Source organism: Nicotiana tabacum, chromosome 7 (assembly GCF_000715075.1).
Source record: "Nicotiana tabacum cultivar K326 chromosome 7, ASM71507v2, whole genome shotgun sequence".
Lineage (NCBI taxonomy): Eukaryota > Viridiplantae > Streptophyta > Magnoliopsida > Solanales > Solanaceae > Nicotiana > Nicotiana tabacum.
Genome location: NC_134086.1, coordinates 47,557,104 through 47,584,478, shown reverse-complemented (window position 1 = coordinate 47,584,478; position 27,375 = coordinate 47,557,104). Strand labels below are relative to the sequence as shown.

Here is a 27,375-nt window from a genome sequence, read left to right as displayed (position 1 = left end):
GATGAATTTTCTCCTAGGATAAATGTCTTAGTCGGATGAATCTTTCTCCTAAGATACCAAAAGAAAAAAGAAAAAAAAGGACCTAGTCTGATCAATTTTCTCCTAGGATAAATGTCTTAGTCTGATGAATCATTCTCCTAAGATAGAAAACCTAGTCTGACTAATTTTCTCCTAGGATAATTTGAAAAAAATATATTTATTTGTCTTGAAATCAGGACCCTCCTGGATAATGGGATGTAGTTTTTAAGACTCTCTCAGATAACAAGATTTAGCAGAAGCCACACCTTTAAAAGATATTATTTATATTTTAAAACCATCATTTAACTAGGAGTTTTCAGGACCCTTCTGGATAATGAGATTTAGTTTTCAAATTCAGCAATCAAGTTCAGCAATCAGGTGCCCACCTGAAGAACAATGGAATACATTTCAAGCTCAGCAATCAGGCGCCCACCTGGAGAACAAGAGAATACATGTCAAGTTCAGTAATCAGGTGCCCACCTGGAGAACAAGGGAATACATTCAAGTTTCAGCAGTCAGACATCCACCTGGAGAAAAGGAAAACATCTCAGATTACAAGTTAAGGAGGCAATAAAGGGATTTCACCAGGAGAATACAAGTCAACAAGGCAACAAGAACCACAAGAAGCAAGTTTGAAGATATAGATAGGATCTCTTGTAAACTCCTAGATCATAGTCTAGCCTAACTTCTTTTATTTTGACATGGTGTAATAAGGGGGGTTTAGTAAGCAGCAACAGCAGCAGCAACAGTAAAATCATAACTTCATAGTAGTCCCAGCTACTAGACAGTCCTGAACTACACTGACCTATTTCATTTATAGCCAAGGATATGTAGGCAACCTCGGAAGCAGGATGCAGTCAAATCTTTCAAAAATGCTTCTCATGGAGTATTCAAACGGGCAAAATCGCTCGTATACGCTCACTTTATCTTTACACAAAAACTCTTCGTGTTTCTGGACAAAGAGGGGCAGCTGTGAGCACGTGATTTTTGCCCTATATGAATTATTCCCATAGATTCAACAAAAATAATTTTTTTCATTATTTGCAATTTTGCAGATTTTCGTAGCATTTTTTTGTTATTGTTTGCATTTGTTTGTGCATATTTATATTATTTAATTCATGAAAATACAAAAATACATTGCATTTTCATTTAGGATTTGTTTTTACATTTTTAGAATTAACCAGTAATTATTTGTTTTATAGAAATTCGAAAATCACAAAAATAGCTCATTTTTACATTTTTTGTCTTTTAATTCTTAGCTTATTGATTTTTCTCTTTTAATTTAGAATTAAGTATTGTTTATAATTTTTATAATTATCTAATTAGTTTAATTTCACATTTTTTGATAACCTAGAATTTTAATTTTTGAATTTTTAATTAAAGAAAAGAAAAAGAAAAGATAAGAAAAAGAATTTGAAGAAAAGATTTAATTGGATATTAAGCTAGTTCTTGTACCCAAAATAGGCCCAAATTTTCCTACCTAGCCCAAATACATTTGAACCCGTTAGCCCAAAACCCATACCCCTCTAATTAAAACCTAGACTTACACCTATACAGGGAGAAGATTAGGCCACACAAAGATGAGAGGGATGACACCCCTTTCTCTTTCAAGATCAGAAACGGCGCATCTGATTTGGTTAAGCTTTTCTCTATTTTCATAAAAAAACCAAGAATCTGATCCACTCCCTAAAACAAAACCTAGCAGTCACCTTACAAACCCCTTCTTCTCAAAAAACCAATTCCATACTTTCATTTTTCTCGGCTCCCTTCCTTTTCTCTGAATCTTTCATTATTTTCTTCTTCAATGGGCTCTCTATTCATGTTGCCGTCTCTGACTTCGATCAATCTGAGAACGATGGTGAAGTAGCTGAGCGACCCCATTTTTTGAAGACCATAAACTCACTGGAAATGACGCAACTTAAGGAAGCCAAATTTCGAAAGCCGCTGAGCTCTGAGAGTGAAATCCAATTCAAATGATGATTTTTTTTACCCACTATTGTTGATAGTACTGCCCTTGCCAGCCTTTTCAAACGTGCTGGAAAAAGTCGAAATGGTTGAGTCGGCTTTTAAGGCAATTTAGAACTCGAGACTGAATCTGTTCGTTGATTTCTGCTGATTGAATCGGCTGTTTGGTGGCTGAACTCAGGCCTTTATTTTGGTTCATTTCTTCTGCTGCTGTACTCCCTTTTAGGTATGTACTGAAATTCCATCTTCTTCCAGATGTGTGCTAATACAAGAAACATCCTTTAGTATCACGTTTTCAAAAAAGAGGGTGAAAAGATACAAGTTGAAATCTGGCAGTTAGCATAAATGGTGTAAAGTGATCATATTGTTGTAGTTGATTGTACAATAAGCTGAGTGTTTTAAATTCAATTCTAAATTAGCCTTGTATTACCCTGTTTCAAATTCATGTGGTTGTACGTAAAAGTTAATACATTATGTTTGTTCAATGCTTTAAAAGAATGTGAGCAATTTAATCGAATTAAATGCACTTAATTCCACAACTGTGCGTTTCTCTTTTCCATAATCAATGCCTAAGTCTTACACTTTGTCTATAACAACCTCCTTAATTCGTGACCCTCACAAAGTTAAAAACGCGTAGTTGCTTTAGGCGCGTAATTTAAAATTATCCTCTTAAATTCGGATGTGCATTTCATGTGACCCAAATTCAAGTCTTAACAACGTTAAATAAAATATGTCGCGGATCGCGGGTACATTTCATGTGGCGCAATCCAAAAACGTATTTTGTATAATGTTGAAATTTTCCTGAAAATAAATTAAAAGTGGTTTAAAGTGTAAATGCACATAAGTTTAAAAGTGTTTTAAAATCAAATAATAGGTCAATTATAACAGTTGAGCGACCGTGCTAGAACCACGGAACTCGGGAATGCCTAACACCTTCTCCCGAGTTAACAGAATTTCTTACCCGAATTTCTGTGTTCACGGACTGTAAAACAAAGTCAATCTTTTTCTCGATTCGGGATTTGAACCTGTGACTTGAGACACCATAAATTATCCCAAGTGACGACTCTGAATCTTTAAATAAATAAATCCCGTTTCGATTGTCACTTTAACTGGAAAAAACTCCCTTATACCTCTTCCGGGGTGTATGAAAAAAGGAGGTGTGACAGTCGTCGCCTTGCGGAAAGTCATTCTATTTTCAACTCAGTATCAGTATTACCTAAGGTATTGAGATTTGGCATTAATTGTTACGACGATTCATGCATTGCTATCGCACAGTATTGGTGTAATGGTGGGGTGCTTGTCTATGCATTGAAGTAGTGAATGACTTTGAAGGATGTTTACTCAATGCAAGATTCAGAGATTCAAATTTTTATTTCCGGCGGAGGAGATGCAATCAGGATATGAATGTTCAAGTTTGGTTTGATGGAGTAACGAGACTTGGTATTTTCGAGCGTGGTGGAATTTTCATCTGTGATGTGGTGTCATTGTCCTTGTTGAATACGTTAAGTTTGTCGGTGTTATGGTTTTCTTCAATTCTCCTTTGGGGCAGAGTAGCATATGGGTTCTGTGGTAAGATGACTACACTCCTTGAGAAAAGTTTAGAGTGATTTGGGATTCATGGTGGACAATGACTAGGTTTACGGACTTAATTTGAAATATTGGCTAATATACGGCGGGAGATTGGATACAACAGAAAGGAGTTGCTTGATATGAAGAAAGATACACCATGACTTTGGATTTGAAGTTACTGTTGCACCTTTTAGTAGATGCCAAATGGGGAGTGAACGGGCTTGTACAGTTGGTGAATGGGCACGGACCCGAGATGGTTTATTGGTTTCATAGTAATTGTGCTTGGTGCAACATCGTTGGAAGATTTCGAGGAATTTGGCTAGTCGATAGTGCGAGGTTATGTCAGAGAGGAAGGATGAACCTTGGTGGGTTTCAGAGTTATGCAGTGGTGGCTTCGAGCTAAGTGGGAGAGGCCCATCGCCTACGATTGGATTGCATGGTTATCTACTTGTGAGGTTTCTGGTTATCGGTATATTGATGGATTACTGCGACTAAGGAAAGAGAACATCAGTGGTAATTTGAGCAAAGGAATTGAAGAATGTGTTCTATAATTGGCATCATCGATTCATGTTCAGGCTTTGGGAAGACTCAGGAATTATGCTTCGCGTAGAAATGAGTTGCAAGGAAGGTGATTCAGCCAAGTGCTTCTTTGAGAGGGTGATCATGTGCTAGAGGAGCCTTGCAGTTGATTATATTCGGGACCAAGTCAGAGTGGGTGACTCTCAACAATGGTCCTAGTGGGTTCAAAGGTTGAGGTGTGGTGCCTAAGGGTTTCGAGTCCATAGTATGGTTGAGTATCAAGTTTTTGCAGCGGATTATGATAATAAGCTTAGAATTTTCTGTGTTATCTTCGGTCTGCGGTGTAAATTGAGAGGAACGGGAGAAAATAACTTCAGATTCATAACGGGTGTACCAGTTGAGGATGCGAATACGCGCATAAGGAGGGTATGAGATGGTTCGTGGGAATTGAGACAACGTGGTCTCATGAAATAAGGTCACTCAGAATGAGTGCAGATTTGGGTTTGTGATGTTTTGAATGGGGCTATTATTATTCCTAAGTCAAGCCCAAAGTAAATTGGAAGAAGTAAAATCAGTCAGCAATGGTTGAATTGGTATAATGGTGGCAACGATTAGTTCCTTCAGCGTGTTAAGTTATACACATGGTTGCAGTAATGCGTGCAAGGTTGACGGTCGCCATAATTGATTTTATTTGGAGGCTTTCGAGTGTTATGGCCTATTATGTGCAGATGGATCCCGGAAGAGTTATGGTGGTTTAAACCACTACTTGAGGTTGGTATTTTCTGCGGTTACGAGAATTTAGTCACGGTTTGCAATGGTTCTCTTGAAATGAGTTAAGTAAAAGGCTTCTATACGATGAAGTGTTTAACCTATTAATGGTTCAGGAGTTATAATGAAATTCTTATACTCTTGCGCATTGTCATGATTAAGAGCCGTAAGTAGCGTGTGATTTGGAAGTTGAGAATCAAGGTTGCGGTTCGGTGTTGACAAGGAGGTCACGTGCTCAGTTGAGCAGGAAAAGAATTTAGATCTTTAGAGTAAGCTGGTATTATCTTTAGCATCACATGAGATTAGTGTCATGAGTAAGAGGTTTTGTGTATTGACTTGCGGATCCTTGATTAGCTTTGCAGCATTTGTATGGCCGGTGGTATAGATGTGCAGACTTGTTACCTGGTGCAGAAGGCCATGAGAGCATATCCCACGGAAAGATTGTATAAGTGTGACGTGTAGTCACTTAATTGATTAAGGATTTAAACCAAGTATGGAGATTGTGGTACTATTGCTAATTGAGAATTTATGCCTGAAGGGCGCTCGATTCATTTGGTTGTGGACTGTGGAAGGTTGTTCCATATTTGACGGTTGTTCTTGTGTGTTAAAAGGGAGGTTATTATGGACCCTTGAAAGGCTATTAGCCTGCAGTGCAATCAGAATCGGCTTGAGGTCCGTGGATGGATCTAATTATGAATATGGGCTCTATATCAGGCCGGATGTGTTCATTTCAGCATAACGCTCCTTATGGAGGGCTATTCGAACGTTGGATGATACTTCATCGTCAGCTTTTTCATGTAATACTATATTGTGCCGTGTGAGTTATGAAACGGCTTGATAAATTTCATGTGTTGAGGTTCTACGTAGCAATGGTGCTATGTGAGCAGGATGGATCTCAAGATTCAGATCATACATTGCACCTTAGTCGTGCATTAGTTTTGTAGCGTATGACGCTGTCGGTCACCCTAGGAATTTGCATTATACACTCCGCGTGCTCGTGGTTAATATTCGGGTACTTTGCAGGTATGATAATTCTAGCTCGGTAAGTAATTCCTTATAGATTATTATGTATGAATCAGGTGGCACACTGCCATGGATATGTTGTTTGGATCGGGTTGCACGCCGCAACTGTATGATGTTGAATATAGTTTCCTATATCTTTTCATGAGTGTTTGCTTCCCATTTTCTGAGGAAGGTTCATAACACCTTCAGTCATCTAAATTAGTTACGTGGGTTGAGTAGTTCTTTCCATAGTTCGTTTCCCTATGTATCACATTCGAGTTGTAGCTTATTGGCACGTTATGGCATCATATGAGAATTTTGGTAGCGTTTGAGGTGGCTTATTGCCTGGGCAGCTTATACTGGGTGAGACGAGATTATTGGACCTGAGATTAGTGCGGTCAGATTTATATGAAGTATATTAAAGAGCAAATATAGTTATTTGGTTCATAATGAGGAAATGGTTCTTGTCAGGAGGAGAAGCTCAATGAATTATTGACTCGGCAGTTGGTTATGAATTTTTACGCATCTCTTCCGTCGTGGCGGTATTGTAGGAGTGGGAACATGATTTATATATGTCATGAGATGCATTGGGAGCATCAGATTCGTGAAATATCGGCTATTGTTATCAGAGGATATTATTATGGTCATGTAAGTTATGCAATGTTTAGTGTGGATTCAACAAAAGTATGCAATCATGTATTGGTATATCGCATAGAGATTGATACAATGTTTGTATGTTGAAAGTAGGCCTGGGGGAAAATTCTGGATGTTGGAATTTGGCTCTAAAGCTAATTTGACTAAACAAAAGGGGAATCTTCAGATTTGCTCAAGCAAATGTGCTCAACTGAGTTGTGGTAGCACGTGTATGTGCATGAGGTGTTAAACAGTGATTTAAGACAACTCCAGTGCAGTTCTTAGCACGTTCGAGGGTGAACGTACGTATAAGTGGGAGAGAATGTAATGACCCGACCGGTCGTTTTGAGCTCTAGCGCGTTGTTCGGTAGTTTGAGGCCATGAGTAGCTTCATTTCAGGCATTATGACTTGCACGCATGGTCGAAATTTAATTTCGGAAAGTTCGGAGTTGATTTGGAAAGAAAATTCTCATTTCAGAAGTTTAAGTTAAAAGAATTGACAAAGGTTTGCGTTTTGAGTAAACGACCTCGGAATCGGGATTTGAAGGTTCCAACAGGTTCGCATGATAATTTTGGACTTGGGCGTATGTCCGGATCGGGTTTTGGATGACCCGTGAGCGTTTTAGCGCATATTGTGTAAGTTGGCATTTTGGAAGAATTTCATAAATTTGGGTTGCAGTGCATTTCAAGGTTCGTATGGTGATTCTGATATTGGGAGCACGTCCGGAAGTGGATTCAGAGGTCCGTAGGTCATTTTGAAGACATTTGGCGAAAGTTAGAAATTTGAAAGTTTTTGACAAGTTTGACCGGAAGTGGACCTTTTGATATCAGGATCGGATTCCAATTCCGAAAGTTGGAGTAGGTCCGTAATGTCTAATGTGACTTGTGTGCAAAACTTGAGGTCAATCGGATGTGGTTTGATAGGTTTCGACATTGAATGTAGAAGTTTGAAGTTCTAAAGTTCATTAAGCTTGAATTGGGGTGCGATTCATGATTTCGATGTTGTTTGATATTATTTGAGGCAGGTCCGTATTATGTTATGAGACTGGTTTGTGTGATTAGACGGGGCCCTAGGGGCTGTCGCGCCCCCTTTTTCCTCCGTGGAGAAAGTCCGGGTTCCGATGTTCATGGGGGTAATAACTCATTTCCTTTGGGGAATTAGGTATTTTGAAGAGTCGCCATCTAACGAATTATGGTGCGTTAGGGCACCTAGAGCGATTAACTCTTGGATTGGTTTGCATTACCAAAGATTTAGGGTAAGGGCTCGAAATAACCTTGAGGGGAAGGTGTTAGTCACCCCTCTTGGTCCACAACTGTTGGGTCCCGACCAAACTTATACTTATGAACTAGTCCATTAAGTAATAAATAGTTTTAAACACATAATTACAAATAAGAGCAGGTTTCGGACATTACATGCCTCAAATAATGAGACAAAGGAAGGGCTTAAACAAATTGTATACACATGGAGAGTAAAGGAATTTGGGAAGGAGGGGTCCTAGGTTGGTTAGCCTATAGGATCACCTCACACAATGTTTGGTAAACACTCCTCAATAAGGGGCTACACATGACATTAACGAGTAGTCATCATATCCATATCTACCCTTCCCACCCCTTAGCGGTTATTAAGCGAATGTTATTTTGCGATCTCTATGCGTGTTGTTACCCGTCCCTTCTTAATGGTCCTGGAGGAAATTAGGACCTCTACCTATAGGCAGTTCTAGATAGACCCCTAAGGTTTAAAAGGAAAAATACTATGGCGACAAGCAAGAACACATAGGACTTTAGCAAATAAAAGTAGGAAGGAGCAAATAAGAGGCTCAGGTTTACCTCCGCAGATAATGCATGTAAACATCACGACTCAAACACAAACAAGGGCAGTATTATTAAACAGGATCCTAAGACATGATGTCTAGGTGAGTATTAGAACACAAGAGACATGCAGATTTATATTTTTTTAAACTTAGAAGCAGGGGTCTAATTAGTTTGCCTACTGATTTTAAGCTTGTTAACCATTAAGCAGTAAACACAAAGAGGCATTTTCTAGTTTTATAAGAAATTTGATTACCTAAGGCTTGCCTAGGCTTGGGATAATGCGCAATTGTTATCAGAAATATTAAAACAGGGTAGGAGATATTTTACCTAAAGCATGCTGTTCTAAGTTTTAAAAGATATAGAATTATTACCAATTTTACTTAAACAGGACAATTAGACGTGAGATCCTAAATATGGTATCTAATATGCACATATAAGGTTCAGAATGGTTTATATGCAAAATTCCTAAAGCAGGATTTCTAAATACACAGTAGGTTACAACATGATTTCAAAATATGCATAAGTAACAGTTTATTTTAATGTTGTCGTTTATCCTAGAAACAACATGTCTAAGTGATAATAAGGATGTCAAAATGAGATGCTGAAGACAGTATACATGAAACCTAGGAGAATCGTATCTAATGCATGATATGCTTTGCATGTATTGGTCCTAAACATGAATTCTAATGCACATATAGAAAAATATAAACTTAAAACATGTTTTCTACCCTTTGATAACATGTATAGCTACCCCCCCTTTTTTCACTAGACAGCCCCAATATTCGTTTACAAAGAATATTACAAACCAACATTGAATGAATTACATTAATAGATAAAGAAAAATAAGAAGTTACACTATAGGGAGCCTGCAAGTAGGCCCAGATTTCCAAAACCTCAACTGCTCAGATTGTTTCATATCCTTTCTCAATATCCGGGTGTGTCAGAGTTCCCTAAGGACCTCAAGGGATCCCGGGCAATGCTCATATCCAGATTTCACAACGATATTTGAGTAAGTGCAGTGTGAAAGGACCAGCTCTAATGCATCGGAGTTCAGAGGGATCTCATAGGGATCCCTAAGCAGTCACACATTAGAGGGGCAGAACTAAGGGATCTAAGAATAGAGTGAGAGTGCTTGACATAGTTTTGGAAAAAAGTTTAAGTAAGAAAACAATTTGAAAAGAGACTTGAAAATAGTTTTGTAAAACAATAGAGGAGTTATTCAATAAGACAATTTTGAAAAGAGTATGGCAATCAACAAACAACAGACCAACCTCAGAACCAAAATAGGTTCAGCATCACACATAGAACAAAGAACCAAGACAAATTTAGCACCACAAGCCTTCACACAGAGGTAAATGGGAATTGGGGACAGGTAAAACACATAATGGTAAACACATAGCAGGCAGAAGTCTTTGGAATTGGTATAGATATGCTCAGAAACACTGATTAGACATAGTCACAGAATCAGCAATGCTTAAGGGGTTCAGTATAGGATCAACATAATTTAAAATCAATCCCAGAATCATACAAGTTTAGGAGTGCAGACTACTTTACAAGGAGATTCATACCAGAAAACAGATAGAGCAAGATCACATGGAGACAGACTACATAGAGGGGGGTAACATGTTCACACTGATCCTAAGAAAGGGGAGTACATAATATGCTAATAATATAAACATATCAACTACAGGTTTCACAACAAAACCATAAGTAAAAGCAGACTAGAAACAAGATGAATTGAAGTAATAAAAGGACCATATTGTTTTTGGAACTTGAATTGAAATCAGAACATACCAGTAAAGAAGGTAGTAAACCCAAAGTGAGGAGCAAGAGAGTAGAGTAACCAGCCTTGGCTTGCAGCCGGCTGGCTTAGAACAATAGCAAGTAACCAGAGAAAAGAGAGCATAAGAGAGTTTTTGTGTGAGAGAGAGTTTTTGAACCAATGTGTTCATGTCTTTGTGCTAATGAAAGAGCAAGGTACTTATAGTTTGAAAACAAGTAGAAAAAAGGCAAGAATCATAGTTCAGCAGTAATTATGGAACTATGTACTAATTAGAATCAAATTAGTATAAGTACTTCCTTTAATTAAGGAGTTAAATTTAAATGGTAACAGACAAATACTAAATAAGGAAGGAAATCACATAAGGCTGAATATAACAAATAAGGAAATATTTTCACTATAGTACAAGTACACAACATGTAATAGAGACTAGATTCAGCAGATTCTAATCAAGAAAAATACTTAAGAATCAGTTGACAGCATGCTCGACCATAGATTAAGGTAAGAAAATATATTTTAAAGGTTAAAATCAGTAGAGAATATCACAAGAAATTGGTGAAGGGTCAGTCACAGAGATTCAAAGTTTCAAAAATATCAAATAGTACTGATTTAGGAGAAATTGACACAAATTTATGAGAACAAGCGGAATAAACACATAATAGGCAAGAATCAGAAACCCTAATAAGCCAAATAGGGTAAAATCACACAAAATTAGGGATTCACATAGAGCATAACATGATTTAATAGAATAAACATGGCATAGGCAGAAGAAGAAAAACTCAGATACACTAATGAACAAAATAGGGTAAAACCACAGAGAATCATAAGGCTCATGAGAAACAAGCACATATACAGGTTAAGCGAACATATTGTCACAAAAAAGACTCAGAATCCAGGATTAAAACCAAGAAACTTAGGGTTTTCAGCATAATAACTCAGATAAAAAGAGAAAACTCAAATAAACGTTTAAACATAGTGAAAACCATAGATTAATACTAAAATCAAAAGGAGAAGCCATTTTTAAAAAGGGTTAAGAAACCCTGGTTTGAAGATGAAGAGCCATTTTAGAAAAATCGGAAAATCTTTAAGGAAAACAGCAAAATAACTCGGAATATACCTAGATCTATTACAGATCTAAGAAATCAAGAGCTAATAGTTAGGGTTTAGAGAGATAACCCAAAGAGGAAGAGAATCGGCCTAGAAACCACAGGTTCTAGCCGGAGATGGCAGGATCTTACTCAGACAGGCCAAGATTGGCCTGAGAATGACATGAAAAACCATGGGGGTGAGTTGAACCACCTCTGGTTCCTTTGAGGACCTCAAGGTAGTAGTAACCCGACATAGGAAGGAGCCATGGGGGCTGGGATAGTGGTGAGACCCCCATAGTTACCAACAAGTCAACGGCCGGTGAGAGCTTTAGGTTTTAACAGAGAGAATTTGAGAGGCGAGGGGAGAGTGTAACAACAGAGTGAAAGAGAGAAATGAGGGGGAAGGGGGGGGGGTAGTCTTTTAGGTTAATTATGGTATGGGAAGATCTGGATCGTTGATTAAAATTGATCAACGGTACATATTAGACAAGGGATTGGACCGGGTAGGATAAGGTATTGGGCATGGGGTATTTGGTCAGTTTTAATTGGGTTGGTGTCTGATTTAATTAGGCTATAATTGAAGTGAAAGTTGCTATTTGTTAAATACAAAATGTAAATTAATTAAAACAGTTTACAAAAATAGCTGTTAATTATAAAAATGAATTTCATGCGTAGAAAATAATTTAAAATGCTTATTTAGTATTTAAAAAATACATATGATTAATTTCTGGATGAAAATTGTACGAAATCATATGATTGGGCTATAATTGCAAAGTTATTGCAATTATAGCTAAAAGATGCCAATTTGTCTAATTATGAAATAATTTGGACCAAAAATAATACATTACATCAAGAAATGCTTTTGAAATCATTTGTGAGGTAATTTTGTAATTATTTCTTGGAAATAAAATGCTAGATAAATTAATAAAAATATAGGAAAATTGTGGCAAAATATCAATTGCTAATCAATGCATGATTTTGAAGGCATATATGCAATTTGAAATATTTTTTGGGAAAAATTGGGTATCAACAGCTGCCCCTCTTTACCCGAAAAGGATGAAAGAGTTTGTTGGGTAAAGATATGATGACCAATTTTGACCGAGCGAAACAGTTCAAGAGATTAGGTCGCACCCTGGATTAGCCTCATGCAGGTATGGAGGCAAGGATTAGCCTCATGCAAATATGGAGGAAGGGATTAGCCTCATGCAGATATCGAGGTAGGGATTAGCCTCATGCAAATATGGAGTCAAGGATTAGCCTCATACAGGTATGGAGGCAAGGATTAGCCTCATGCAAATAGGGAGGCAGGGATTAGCCTCTTGCAAATATGGAGGCAAGGATTAGCCTCATTCAGGTATGGAGGCAAGGATTAGCCTCATGCAGGTATGAAGGCATGGATTAGCCTCATGAAAATAGGGAGGCATGGATTAGCCTCATGCAAGTATGGAGGCATGGATTAGCCTCATGCAAGTATGGAGGCATGAATTAGCCTCATGCAGGTATGGAGGCAGGGATTAGCCTCATGCAAGTATGGAGGCAGGAATTAACCTCATGCAAGGAGCTAGTAGCAAATAAGAGTAGTGTATGTCTTAGCTGGAGATACATTTGGTGTATGATGTCCTGATTCATAGCGAATTTGTTACGTGTATGTATTTGCAGATGTTATTGCCATGTCAGATATTCCTGCGTTCAAAGAAAAATTTTAAGTTTTGTGGGGGTGGGGGAGGTTGGTTCGTGCTTCATCTGCCGGCCTTGCTTTGCTCCACCCTGAAAGCCCCTTTCAAGTTCCCCTAGGTAACACTTGACTGTTATGAAAATAGAGTTTTTTCGAAAAATACGCAATTGTTGATAAAAAAAGAGTTATTTCAGAAATATATTGATACACGATTGTTTGTGGATAATAGGCCTTGCTGAACCTTCTTCCGAATTTTGATAATCCTTCTCAAAATTTTGCCCCAGTTTCTTAATTGATTACTGACCGTCTGACACATGTTGGCATTGGCTGGACTTGCTCCACAATTTTGAGGGCCCTCCTCAAAATTCTGACCCAGTTTCTGATCTTGGGGAAATGAAAATTTTATTATGATATGACCGAACCCATAAGGCTGCCTTCGTATCCCCTCTTAAACGAGAATCGGGTCTAGCATAGTTCAATTACATCAGATGAGAAAAATGTGAATAATCTAAGTATAGTATCTCTTGACTGCGTCTGAATTGATTGGTTTTGGCCAGATTTCTCCATCCATTTCTGCAACTATGAGTGCTCCTCCTGTCAGCACCCTGTGAACCATGTACGGACCTTGCCAGTTGGGAGAGAATTTCCCTTTGGCTTCATCTTGATGTGGGAAGATCTTCTTCAACACCAACTGACCTGGTGCGAATTGCTGCGGTTTGACCCTTTTGTTGAAAGCTCTAGACATTTTGTTCTGATAAAGTTGGCCATGACATACTGCGTTCATCCTTTTTCCATCGATGAGGGCCAATTGTTCATAGCGACTTCTTAACCACTCTGCTTCGCTGAATTCAGCTTCCTGTATGATTCTTAAAGAAGAAATCTCTACCTCGGCTGGAATGATGGCCTCCTGTACTATAAACTAACATGCAGGGAGTTGCCCCGGTTGATGTGCGAATTGTAGTGCGGTATCCCAATAAAGCAAAAGATAGCTTTTTGTGCCACTGTTTGTGATTCTCTACCATCTTCCTTAGTATCTTCTTGATGTTTTTGCTGGCGACTTCTATGGCTCCATTCATCTGAGGTCTGTAGGCTATAGAATTCTTGTGCTTGATTTTGAAAGTTTCACACATAGCTTTCATCAGATCATTGTTGAGATTGGCAGCACTATCAGTAGCAATGGATTCAAGAACATCGAATCGGCAAATAATTTGATCTTTGACAAAATCTGCGATGACTTGGTTACAGCTTTGTAAGATGCAGCCTCCACCCATTTTATGAAGTAATCAATGGCTACCAGAATAAACTTGTTCCCATTTGAAGCAGTGGGATCGATTGGACCAATGACATCCATTCCCCAAGTGGCGAATGGCCAAGGTGAGCTTGTTGCATTGAGCTCGCTTGGCGGTACTTTTATCCTATCGGCATGCACTTGGCATTGGTAGCATTTACGGACGTACTGGACGCAATCTATCTCCATGGTCATCCAAAAGTAACCGGCCCTAAGTATCTTCTTAGCCAAGACAACCATTCATGTGTGGGCCACAAGTCCCAGCATGTACATCCTCAAGTAGTTTAGAAGCTTCTTTTGCGTCGACACATCTTAGCAATCCCAAATTGGGAGTTTTTCTGTACAGATTTCCTCCGTTGTGGAAGAAGTGATTGGATAATCTTCGGAGTGTGCGTTTCTGAGTGTGGTTCGCATGCTCCGGATAGTCTCCTTTCGCCAAATACTCCTTGATGTCATGGAACCAAGGTTTTCCATCTGTTTCTTCTTCAATATGGGCGCAATATGCCAGCTGATTATGAATTCTAACCGGGATAGGATCAATGTAATTCTAATTTGTATGCTGTATCATGGATGACAAAGTTGCTAATGCATCGGCAAACTCATTCTGAATTCTGGGCATATGTCTGAATTATATCTTAGTGAACCTCTTTCTCAATTCCTGCACATGGTGCAGATATGGAAATATCTTGGAATTCTTAGTGGCCCACTCTCCTTGTACCTAGTGCACAAGCAAATCTGAATCACCGATTACTAGTAACTCCTGAATGTTCATGTCGACTGCCATGTTGAGCCCTAGTATGTAGGCTTCATACTCTGCCATGTTGTTGGTGCAGAGAAATCTGAGTTTAGCAGGTACCAGATAATGTTGACCTGTTTTTGATACCAAAACTGCTCCAATGGCCACTCCTCTGAAATTTGCAGCTCCATCAAAGAACATCCTCCAACCATCGTATGCTTCGGTAATGTCTTCTCCTACAAATGATACTTTTTCATTAGGAAAATACGTCTTCAAAGGTTCGTATGCTCCTTCCATCGGATTTCCAGCAAGGTGACTTGCCAATGCTTGCCCTTTGACCGCCTTTTGAGTTACGTAGACGATATCGAACTCACTTAATAGTATCTGCCATTTGGCCAATTTTCCAGTCGGCATGGTTTTTAGAGGGTCCATCCTGGATATGAGGTATGTAGTGTAGGCATAGAAGTAAAGACTCAACTTCTGGGCCGTCCAAGTCAAAGCACAGCAAGTGCGCTCTAGCAGAGAGTACCGTACTTCGTAAGGTGTGAACTTCTTACTCAAGTAATATATGGCTTGCTCTTTTTTTCCTGTCTCGTCATGTTTTCCCAGAACACATCTGAAGGCCCCATCCAACACAAATAGATAGAGTAGCAAAGGCTGTTCTGGTTCCGGCAGGACCAAAACTGGTGGTGTGGACAGGTACTCCTTGATCTTGTCAAAAGCTTTCTGACAATCCTCGGTCCAGCTTGTCTCGACATCTTTCCTCAGCATTTTGAAGATGGGTTCACAGATAACTGTGGACTGTGCTAAAGCTACTGATATAGTTGAGACATCCTAGGAAGCTCATCACACCTTTTTGCTCCTAGGTGGCGGTAACTCCTGAATAGTCTTGACTTTGGACGAATCTAATTCGATCCCTCGACGACTGATGATGAATCCCAATAACTTCCTTACGGGAACCCCGAATGCACACTTTGCGGGGTTCAGCTTCAGATTGTACCTCCTTAACCTGTCAAAGAACTTTCTCAAGTCTGCTATGTGATCCGCCGCCCTCTTAGATTTGATGATAACATCATCCACATACACCTCTATTTCCTTGGGTATCATACCATGGAAGATAGTTGTCATGGCTCTCATGTAGGTGGCCACCGCATTCTTCAGACCGAACGACATTATCTTGTAATAGTATACACCCCGAGGTGTAAAAAGCTGTATTCTCTACATCTTCTTTATCCATCCAAATTTGGTACCCGCAAAGCAATCTACAAAGGATTGGAGTTCATGCTTGGTGCAATTATCGATCAGGATGTGTATATTTGGTAGTGGGAAGTCGTCCTTGGGACTTGCTCTGTTTAGATCCCGATAGTCAACACATACCTTGACCTTCCCATCCTTCTTCGAAACTGGCACAACGTTAGCTAACCAGGTTGGGTACTCAACCACCCTGAGAACTTTGGCTTTGATCTGCTTTGTAACTTCCTCCTTAATTTTCAGGCTCATGTCTGGTTTGAACTTTCGGAGTTTCTGCTTGACTGGCGGAAACATGGGATTAGTAGGCAACTTGTGAGCTACTATAGACGTGCTCAAGCTGGTCATGTCATCGTATGACCATGCGAAAATGTCCTCATATTCCTTTAGAAAATGAATGTATTCTTTCTTCTCTGTTGGTGACAAGTGAATGCTGATGCAGGTCTCCTTCACGGTCTCGGCGTCCCCCAAATTTACTGTTTCGGTCTCGTCCAGATTGGACTTAGGCTTATTCTCAAAGTTTTCAACCTCCCTGACAATTTCCTCGGGTATCTCATCTTCTTCATCTGAATCACTATTCTCATGTTGCGTTGCCTCATTACATGTCACAATCACTAGTTCATTAGGAAAAGTAACAATAATACTGTAGAAGGAAAAATGTAAAGATAGTAGTGAATAATAAAGAGCAAATGAATTTGATTAAAACTGAAATATCATCCAGACAAAGTACAGCTCGACGAATCGAGCATTATTTTGAAGCAAGTAAATCTTAAAACAAAATTACGGCAAATCTTAAATGCCTAGAATGGCTATAGAAGTAAAATCTGCCAAGCTACCCAGGGACTCGGCAGACTCAGGATGGTGTGGTAGTCCAGTTCTTGAAAACGGCTCCCTTCTTCATGGTCTGAATAGTGAGGCCTTCTTCCTCCTCCTCCTCAATTATGGCACTGCAATCCATGTCTTCATCTTCCAAGAACAAATTCCTCAACCCGGCTAGTGCTTCCTCTTTGGCAGTCCCCCATATCGTATCAGCTTGGTGAAAAGCTTGTTCCAAACGTGGCACTAGCTGCTCGAGAGGGTAGTACGGTCCACGCCATGGAGGCAACCAATTTCTATTCTCTTTCCATGTGTACTGGTGTCCGAGCCCAAAAGTGGTACCATGATTTTTCAACTGTATTACCCTGGCAATGAACTTGTCTTCAAATTGCACTGTGATATGCAATGCTCGATTGTGATTCAGCCCCTCAGGTGGTAGTTCATCTTCGTGGAAGATAATCTTATGACTTTCCAATATTTGCCCCACCATGTTGGCCATTTCTCCGCCAGTGATGTTATTGGGTGCATAAGCGTCGCCCAACACTTTCATTAAAGCGTTCTTATGTGCCTCTGAATTTTGCAACAGTGACAGGATAGATATCTGAGCTAGGGTTTTGTTCAGATGGTCAACAACGGAATGATCCTTTGCATGTACTTTCCTCCACAGGTCATCTGGCCCTGTCTCAATGACGGGCTGCCTGGTAGTGGCATCCTTGCTTGATCCTCCCATGTGTTTAAGCATATAGACTCTTCCGGTCCTAGTCATTCCTTGTGCGGTGTCAGATTCCTCTACCTTGGCCTTCACTTTTTGTCGAGACTCGGCAACATAATCCCAGGCTATTGCTTTTGAGTTAAATGGAGGTGTGGTTGATACTGTCACAGTGAAATGTATGACCACTTCTACTTCAAATGGAGCGGGGGTGGCTACAGGCGGAGCCACCTCCACCTCGAATGAAACTGATGCGGTTACCTCAATCTCGATTGGTGACTGAGTATGTACCACAATAGGAGTAAGTGTGACTGCAACTTTAAAGTCATCACCTTCTCGAAGAAGCCCAATCGACCCCTTAAGGTCCCATTCTTCGTTCGTCTCTATCACATGTACACCATTACCTCTATGGTCAGGGAGGGGGTTGTTGTAGACATTAGGTGCGGCTTCCTTCGCCTGTATGACCTTGTTGTCAATCAGCGTCTGGATCTTATCCTTCAATGTTTGGCACTTAGTAGTGGTGTGCCCCTTCATACTAGAATGGTACGCACAAGTTTTGTTCGGATTGACCCATTGGAATGGGTTTTCTAATGCCATAGCGGGAATATGAGTGACGTAACCCTCAACTTTCAAATGCCACAGCGGGAATTTGCCCCTTTTATTGTTTGGGTAGCTTGCGGTCGAAGTTGGGTCTTGGTCTTGGAAAGTTTTGGCGAGTTGGAGGTGATCAGAAATAGGATGGTTGAGAGCTATAGGTATGGTGGACAGTGGCTAGTTTGGAATATCTGGGAGGTGAGGGTTGATATGTGGGTGGCGGTGCTTGGTACGTGGGAGAAGGTGTTTGATATGTAAGTGGAGATTTCGGGCCTTGGGCCACCATTACTGCCCCAACATCTCTCTTCTTTGATATGCTGTCTGATTGTAATGCCTTATTTGTGGCCTGTAGTGCCTCAAAATTTGTTACCATCCCGCTTTTGATCCTTTCTTCGATTCTTTCTCCATGTTTGATAATATCAGAGAATTTATGATTTTCGATAACCATCAACCTTTCATAATATTGCGGATCCTGTGCTTTGACGAAGAATTTGTTCATCTGTTCCTTGTCCAAAGATGGCCTGACCTTGGCCGCTTTTGACCTCCAACGAGTAGCATACTCACGGAAAGTCTCAGTAGGTTTCTTCTTAAGATTCTGAATGTAGAAAACATCCGGTGCGTCTCTGTATTGAACCTGAACTGGTCCATGAAATCTGACGCCATACTTACCAATTGGACCATTTCTTGAGATCTTGGTTGATGTACTAAGACAAAGCATCCCCGGTAAGACTCCTCATAAAGAGTTTCATTCGGATATTTTCGTCTTTCCCGACCCCCACAAGTTTGTCGCAATAGGTCCTTAGATGGACTATGGGATCACCTGTGCCGTCAAACATCTCAAACTTGGGAGGTTTGTATCCCTATGGAAGTTCTACATCCGGATGTATGCATAGGTCTTCATAATTCAAACCTTCTATTCCTTTGCTGCCTTCGACACCTTGAACTCAGCTTGTCAACTTCTTAAGTTCTTCAACCATGTTTTTAATGAGCATGTCCTTTTCGGAGGTTTCCGGTGTATAGGATATGGTTTGGATGGAGTGAGGTACACTTTCTACGTATGCAGGGTTGCTTTGATGGGTTCCAAGAACTTGAGCATAGTGATGGTCGTAGGTGAAGTTTTGGGGATCGGGAATGGGTTGTGGTGTGTTTTGGGGAGTATGGTAAGTGGTGATTGGTGGGTACTGAGTTGGCTGATGGTGATGTTGTTGCAGAGTCAATATTGGCAATAGATTGAGATTTTGGGGTGGAGTTGCGTATTGATTTGGTGCGGGAGGATTTTGTGGATGTTGGTTTTGTGTGCTTTGGGGAGGTGCTGGGTTCTTTGTGTTTTGTTGGTGGATGTCGGAGACATTTAGGGTGAGTGACAAGTTTGCCAAGTTGCGGACCTGCTCAAGTTCTCCTTGCAATTCCAATATCTTTTGTTCCAGTCTCAAGACTAGATCATTTGGGGCCGGAGTACTTCGTCCATTTGAAGTCTCTGCGTTCTCAACATTCTCCTTTCGGATACCACTTAAGTCACCCATTTTTGCTTTTCCTCTGCCTTTTGTATTGCTTGGAGGAGGAGGAGGTGGAGGGCCTCTAGATCTGGTATGATACGCTGATGAGGCCAGTATGAGTGAACCAACCTAAGGAGATGGGAATAATAAAAAATAAGAAAAAACAAAAAGGTAACAAGTCAGTGAGGGTCCTGAAATGTTTGAAGTATTTAAACATATATTACAGAAATGTAAATTTGTGTCCTACTTTGGGAATCTCGTTGTGCCCGAGGTAGGCCTAGCGACAAATAAATTTGGAGAACTTTAAATGCCAATAAATGCTTCATTTCATAATATAAAAATAGACGAATCCCAAAACGACACTAAGATAATAAAACAAGTCACTATTGACACTTGGCCTTATTACACTTTAGGAAAGAGAGTAAACCTAATCTATTTGGTCTCGAAAGGACGTTCCTTAGGTTGAATGCTCTTGTCGATCAAATCCTCCAGTTCGCATAGGTTCATCAGTAAGAATGCCTTTGCCAAATGTCCTCCTTCGTTTCCCTCAACGTTCTGGCAGTCGGTGACTCTCTTCCTCATTTTTTCTTCCAATTCTATCAGACTGTATTCCAGATATTCTAGTTTTTCACTAGATTTGACGACCCTATCTTTCCATTCATTGATCTAGTCACTTGATGCAAGATTCCTCCACCAGTCTAGAAAGAGTGAGAGTGTGACCAAAGCTGGGGACCTCGTTCTTCATTTTTTGCGAAACAAAAGGGTTAGGCCTTTCTCCCCCACCAGAGTCGCCTATTTATACATTCATGATTAGCATACTGGCATTTAGTTCTCCATATTAATGCACAAAACCTAGTTGTGTCCGTTGGGATTATGGAAACCCCGGTGGACTTTGGATAAGGCTCATCTTAAATGATCATTATGTGGACAACATAACTGATCCGACTTGGTTTGACCATGATGCATGCATAATTTCGATTAGAGTAATGTTACTATAAGGTTTTAGACTGGTACCCACAAGCGGACAACTTGAGGGGGAAAGACACAGAACTGTTGACTGCACCGTTGATCGACTGGTTTCACTACAAATAAGCCTTTCCAAATTTAAGGGTAATAAATAGAAAGAGCGCAACCACTCATTAAGCGTTGCTATAGGATTTGATACGCACGAGTGGAATATGATATGGAGCATGATTATTCAGCAATTAATAGCATGTAGTCAGGTATTTGCATGTAGGAAAAAATAAATACAGTATTTAAATAATTGAAATACAGTTACGGAAAAGGAAACATAGAGACAAGTCAGTTTCATGAATAAAAGAAACATAAATGCTTAAAATAGGCAGTGAAATTCAAATAAGGGGAAAGGGTACGGGGTAAAACATGCTTGGACTGATTCACAATAGACAAGTTCGTTATGGTAGGAGCCTAAAGGTATCCCCAGCAGAGTCGCCATGCTGTCACGCCCCCTTTTTTCCTCCGTGGAGAAAGTCCGGGTTTCGATGTTCATGGGGGTAATAACTCATTTCCTTTTGGGAATTGGATATTTGAAGAGTTGCCACCTAACTGATTATGGTGCGTTAGGGTACCCAGAGCGATTAACTCTTGGGTTGGTTTGCATTACCAGAGAATTAGGGTAAGGGATCAAAATAACCTTGAGGGGAAGGTGTTAGGCACCCTTCTCGATCCACAACGATGGATCCCCGCAACTTATACTTATGAACTAGTCCATTAACAAATAAATAGTTTTAAACACATAATTACAAATAAGAGCAGGTTTCAGACATTACATGCCTCAAATAATGAGACAAAGGAAAGGCCTAAACAAATTGTATACACATGGAGAGTAAAGGGAATTTTGGAAGGAGGGGTCCTAGGTTGGTTAGCCTACAGGATCACCCCACGTAATGTCCGGTAAACACTCCTCAATGAGGGACTACACGTGACATTAGCGAATAGTCATCATATCCATATCTACCCTTCCCACCCCTTAGAGGTTATTAAGCGAATGTTATTTAGCGATCTCTATACGTGCTGTTACCCGTCCCTTCTTAATGGTCCTGGAGGAAATTAGGACCTCTACCTATAGGCAGTTCTAGATAGACCCTAAGGTTTAAAGGGGAAAATACTAAGGCGACAAGCAAGAACACATAGGACTTTAGCAAATAAAAGTAGGAAGGAGCAAATAAGAGGCTCAGGTTTACCTCTGCAGATAATGCATGTAAACAACACAACTTAAACACAAATAAGAGCAGTATTATTAAATAGGATCCTAAGACATGATTGTTTACCGTGAAAATGGTAACAACAATTAAATTTATAAATGGGATTCTAAAAATACGTGATCTATTCTCGGGCTAGTTATTAGAGCAGTTGATGCTAAGAACATAAAATATAATGATAAAATGCGAGCAAAAATAGGACAGTGATCCAACCGAAGGGGACTGTTGCCCAGGTGCGGAGATGGTCGATGGGACCTCGGGGTCGGCGTTAGTATCGATCTCGAAGTATCGGGGACATGCGGGGATGGGATAACAATTAAAGATATAATAAGATAGGCTCTTTCGGCCAATATTAGGCTAAAGAATGAAGAACAAGTTAAGAGATGATGAATACGAAGATGGCCTCGGGCCAGTGCCAAGTGATAAACAAGGAGAATGACCGAAGATAAATGGATCTAAGCCAAGAGGAATAAGCAAATTAGAGAAGAGAAAGAGAGAGAAGATATTATTGTACTTGAGACTAATGATTGGAACTCTACCTTACAAGGTGTTGGTGACCCCCCTTTTATAGAAAAGGGACGCCCAAACTTAGTACAAGATGTGTAGCATGACAAAAAAGAATGAGATGTGATAGCCCATTAGTTTTACGCCGTGTATGGGCTGCCGTCAAGCCGCTTGGATAGATTTGATTGACCCAGGGTGCATTCCTCGGGGGATTCGTACATTCGTCGGGGCTTCAACCGATGTTTATTCTTGGCAGGGCATCGACAGGTTTCGAGGGAAATGACTGACCCGAGATCCCGTGCTTCTGGGGTCACTCTCCAAAGCATTATGTCGAGGGAAAACTGATTACCTGGTTTTTACCGCACACAGATAGTCTCCGCGTTTCTTAGAGGGAAGTGATAAGAAACGGTATAGACATATCATTTCCGATCTCCTGTAGTAGCATCATGTCGATGGTGCAGCTCTCCTTTGGTAGGTATCGACGTACTTTGCCTTTTCGCTTCTTCAGGATTGCCCGAAATGCTACGACCCTTCATTTTTTGGAGTCATATCATTATTATCGGTTTTGCTTTTATGAACACATTGATTGCACCTGCCATTACGTTTTTCGAGGGCGATGATGGCACCGCCGATTGCTTTTCCCTTCTATAAATAGGGCTCCTTGCGGCTAGCTTTTTCATTCAAACTCCCTTCGATACCTATCTCTTCTCCTTCCTTGCTATCTTGAATTTCTAACATCTTGCCATGTTTGAGGCCCCAGGCTTTAAGATTTTACGCCATATGCGTCTTGACTCCTTTCTTGATCTTTTTTTGGTTGGACGGAGTGTTGCCATCGTGATGTTGCTGTTGTTGCTGCAATCGTTGTCAGCTTGGGGCGATGAGCTAGAGGGTCGATTCTTCCCGACCCTGGGGGGTATTTTTCAGACTATACACCGCTTCTTAGGAGGGGGCTCGGATTTGGAAGATATTGTCTTTGAGGTCATATGCCTGAGGGGATGACGACAGAGATGCTGCATAAAAAGTAGGCTAGACTCTTAGGCTTTTGCTGTATGTATACCTTTGGATTTCTCTTTTGCGTGATGATCCCCTTACGGGCTTTTGTAACCATATGTAAGGACCCCTCGATGGCTGTTGTTTATGGATTTCTTACGAATATGAATGTACTTTTTCTTGACTCCTTTCAATTCTTGCCTTGCTTTTGTATGTTCTCATGCCCTTCGAGGCCCTTGAACGTCTTCTTTCGTTGTTAACAGGCGATGCCTGGCTTGGAAGCGGGCGTTTTTCCCGATCTTCTATTGATTGGTATGGCTCTTTTCCGAGCCTGTTGTTATACTTCGGATTGATCCTCAGTTGACCTGATAGGCTCGGGTAGTTGGGTTCTCCGAATCGCATGGAGATAGTTGGTGGAGTCCTGGGTCTTGAGAATGGTATCCTGCGTGAAAGGTCATTTTTTGGTACATGGGGGTCCCTTTCGGATTGATTGCGGATAACCTTTTGGAGCATATGCGATTGACTTCTGTCGAGGAATTGCCCATGCTCAGGTGCTACCTCTATCCTTCCTAGAGCCTTTGATTGATAAAAATGGCTCTGCGTAGGGTTCTTTGTGTTCTGCCCCAGAATAAGACCAGTAACATCAGGCCGCCGGATCCTTACGGTGAAGGCGTGTGTAGTGTCTTTGGACTTCGTAGTGGACTTTGAGAAGAGGCTTGCCCGAGGGTTGGTGGGTTTAGGGACGTCGGTGGCTTCTCGAATGCGGTCTCCGGGCGGAGATCTGTTTGTGTTTGGATCATCCAGATCGACATCCGGGGCCTGCTCCACATGAGTGTATGTTAAAAACAACTATATTTGCTAGCTGACTTTCTTTGGTGGAGGCCTTTGAGGCCGTGCGCTGATTCTGTGTTGGTGGAGGTGTCGTTGGCCTTCTAGGGCTTTATCTTACCGTGATGGAGGCCTCTGGGGTTGATTATTACATCGGTGCCAGATATGGTGCGGATGGCTGGTGCCCTTGGTTGTTTTTGAATTATTGCCTCTTTTCCCATATGCAATGTGAGGCTGCTATTGCCTCCTCGAGGGTCGTTGGAGCCTGCCTTTGGGGAAAGCAGAGGTCGGGCTCGAGCGAATCGTTCCCCCGAGGTGTTAGCTATTGGTGCCCTGCCTTTGAAACCCTCGTTATCTGTTTGAAGAGATGAAGAAGATGCACTTCAAGCGGTGCTCCTCGTGCTTTGCCGGCTCTACCTGCGACGATGGCGAATTTAGCATCAGTGCCTTCCTTCCTCTGCCGCATTCGTACGGGCATTTGTCGGTGTCGGGTTGTTCCTTAGGGGCTCGGTTGTGCCTCCTTGGGGAGTCGTAGATTTCCAGGTAGGCAACAGCGATAGTGAGATATGTTCTTCATGGTGTGACAAAGCTTTCTTATTATGGCGAGTCCGTTTCACGCTTCTGAGGAGAATGTATCGACCGAGCCAGGTGCTTCTGGAGCCCTTGATTCCGGTGTGGCGGTTCTCTTCGGGCCCAGTAAGGTTGGACCAATAGGAATGTGTTTGGCCGCCGAGTAGGTTTGCCGGTCTTACCTCGTGGTGAGTTTTAGCATGGTTCTTCTGTGTATTCCGTGTCCTTCTCCCTTTGCCGAACCTTTCTTGTGTGGAACTGTGATGGGCTCAGGTCCGAGCCGCTCTATCAAGGGGCCAAGCCTCAGAAAATTCTGGATGAGGTCGAGTCCCTTGGGCTCTTTAGCGAAGAGAAGGAGGATGAGCTGCAGTTTTGGCGATATGAGGCATATCAGAGCCTAAACCATGAGAGCTATTTGATGGAGCAGGCGACTCCTATAGTACGCGCTTCACCCCTTCTGTCCTTAGGTCTAACCCCCTTATTGTTGTATCAGCTGTAGAAAAAAGTGGAGGTTTTGGAGTACCTTATGGGCGATGTCAGCCGTGCCAGAGTTGCTTGTGGGGAGCTAAGGGCTCAAGTGCAGGTCCAAGCTTTGGAGGGGATGAATGCCTCGACCGAGGTCTCTACTTTCGAGATCAACTCCTTTTGACTCATGATGGTGCCAAAGTTCAATCCCGGTATGATTGGGAAACTTCGAATCTGAGCTTCCGATGTTTTTAGACCCGAGATAATTGATGCTTGGGCAGAAGTGGCACTAAGCCGAATTCAAGGCTCGTCGGGAGATGGTGATTCGCATGAAGGGCGCTGCTGATGCCCAAGTTGATCTGAAGCGAACCCTCGATCGAGAGAAGAGGATCGAGGAATATGTTTGTTGCAGATCCCAAAGAGAAGTACTTGGGAGGTTGGCGCACGAGGCTCCTGCTTTCCCTGAGGAATTGGCTCGAGTAAAGGGGGAGTAGTCGTGGCGCTTGGTTGCTTCTCGCTGAAGTCGCAGGGGGCGAATTTTGACAGGCCGTAGCCCTTTTAGTGCGGAGTGTGGATTCTGTTGCTTTGTCGCTTTGTTTCTGATATATGCAGGATATGCCGGTAGATGGAGAATGCGCCTTTTTTGCGCATGCAATATATAAAAAAGAATTTGAAGTTACATCTCTTTTGTACCTTTTTGTTTGTGATTGATTTCAATTGGGCGGTCTGGTTTTGATGTTCAGTGGGATCCTTGCATGTCCGGAACTGAGCGGACAGGTCCAGGGTCTCTTAAGCGTGATCCTTGATGTGAGCAGGCACCGGGGCCTCTGTGCTTGGCCTGCCTTCTTAGGCTTTGTCTCCGAGTCAGGCTCCGACTCGAACCTTTTTGTCCTTGAATTTTTTGTGCCCGTGCGGGCATGTATAGTTATTTTTATCTTTTGCCCGTTGGCATTTGCCGTTCCAACTGTTTTGGGTTCAATCTCCAAGTCGCATTGTGACTCGAGCTTTAATTGACCCTCAAGCTCTTACTGCCTACATGGGCGGATGATGATGGCCATTTAGGCTCTGGGTTGAAGTGACCTTGCGGGCGCGTGGTCTGGAGATTTAATCGGCTGACGATGGTATTTGAGCCGTGCCCTTAGGCATATTGTTGTTAACTATTTTGGGTCAGGTTTCCGAGTCGCATCGCGATTCGAGCTGTAATCGACCCTTAAGTTTCCATGATTCTCTAATCGGCGATAGTGGCATTTATGCCGTGCCCTTAGGCATATTACAATTTTTGGGTCCAGTCTCTGAGTTGCGTTGCGATTTGAGTTGTAATCGACCCTTAAATTTCATTGAGTTTCTGGTTAACGACAATGGCATTTATGCCGTGCCCTTAGGCATATTGCAATTTTTGGGTCTAATCTCCGAGTCGCGTTGCAATTCGAGCTGTAATCGACCCTTAAATTTCATTGAGTTTCTGGCCGGCGACAGTGGCACTTATGTCGTTTGGTCATTGAGACCTTTTAGTATGTGGCCTGGAGGCTTGCTTAGTTAACTATTTTGGATCCGATCTCCTAATCGGGTTACGATTCGAGCTCATTTTAATCCTCAAGTTGTCAATTTTCAAGCTGGCAACAATGGCTCTTATGCTGTTTTGTCATAGAGACCTTTCAATATGAGGCCCGAAGGCTTGCTTAGCTGGAGACAATGGCTCTTACGCTGTTTTTGCCCATAGGCTTTTTTGTAGGCTTTGTTTCCGCTTGTTAAAGTCTTTTATAGTATTTTTGCCTGACCCATCGTCGGTTCCAGAGGAACCTCGATTTCAAGTCGTTGTCGGCGATGTTTCGAACACCTCGTAAGGTTCATAGCTCGTAGGTCGGGTAGATCGAAGCTCTTGCATTTTGGAGCCGACATGGTCGGAGCTTGTTTTTGCCTGTTGAGGGAAGCCTGTTTTAACCGGTTCTTTCCGAAGTATATTCGAAGTAGTGGTCTGCGATTTTTAGCGACAATCGGGCGTCCTAGAGACGCGTTATTTTGGCTGTATCAGCAGTTTTGACCGTAGTCATATGCGTTTGGCCGTAGTCATTTTTGATCC

General features: G+C 41.4%; 1 long non-coding RNA gene across 1 annotated transcript in view; it reads left to right on the top strand.

Annotated features, from left to right (window-relative positions):
• Positions 1-1,560: 1,560 nt before the first annotated feature.
• LOC142182686 (uncharacterized) overlaps positions 1,561-27,375 on the top strand; it is a 39,130-nt gene continuing 13,315 nt past the window's right edge. Inside the window, exon 1 of the long non-coding RNA XR_012711616.1 lies at positions 1,561-2,209. This is a non-coding gene — a long non-coding RNA (uncharacterized LOC142182686). The remainder of the gene's footprint in view (positions 2,210-27,375) is intronic.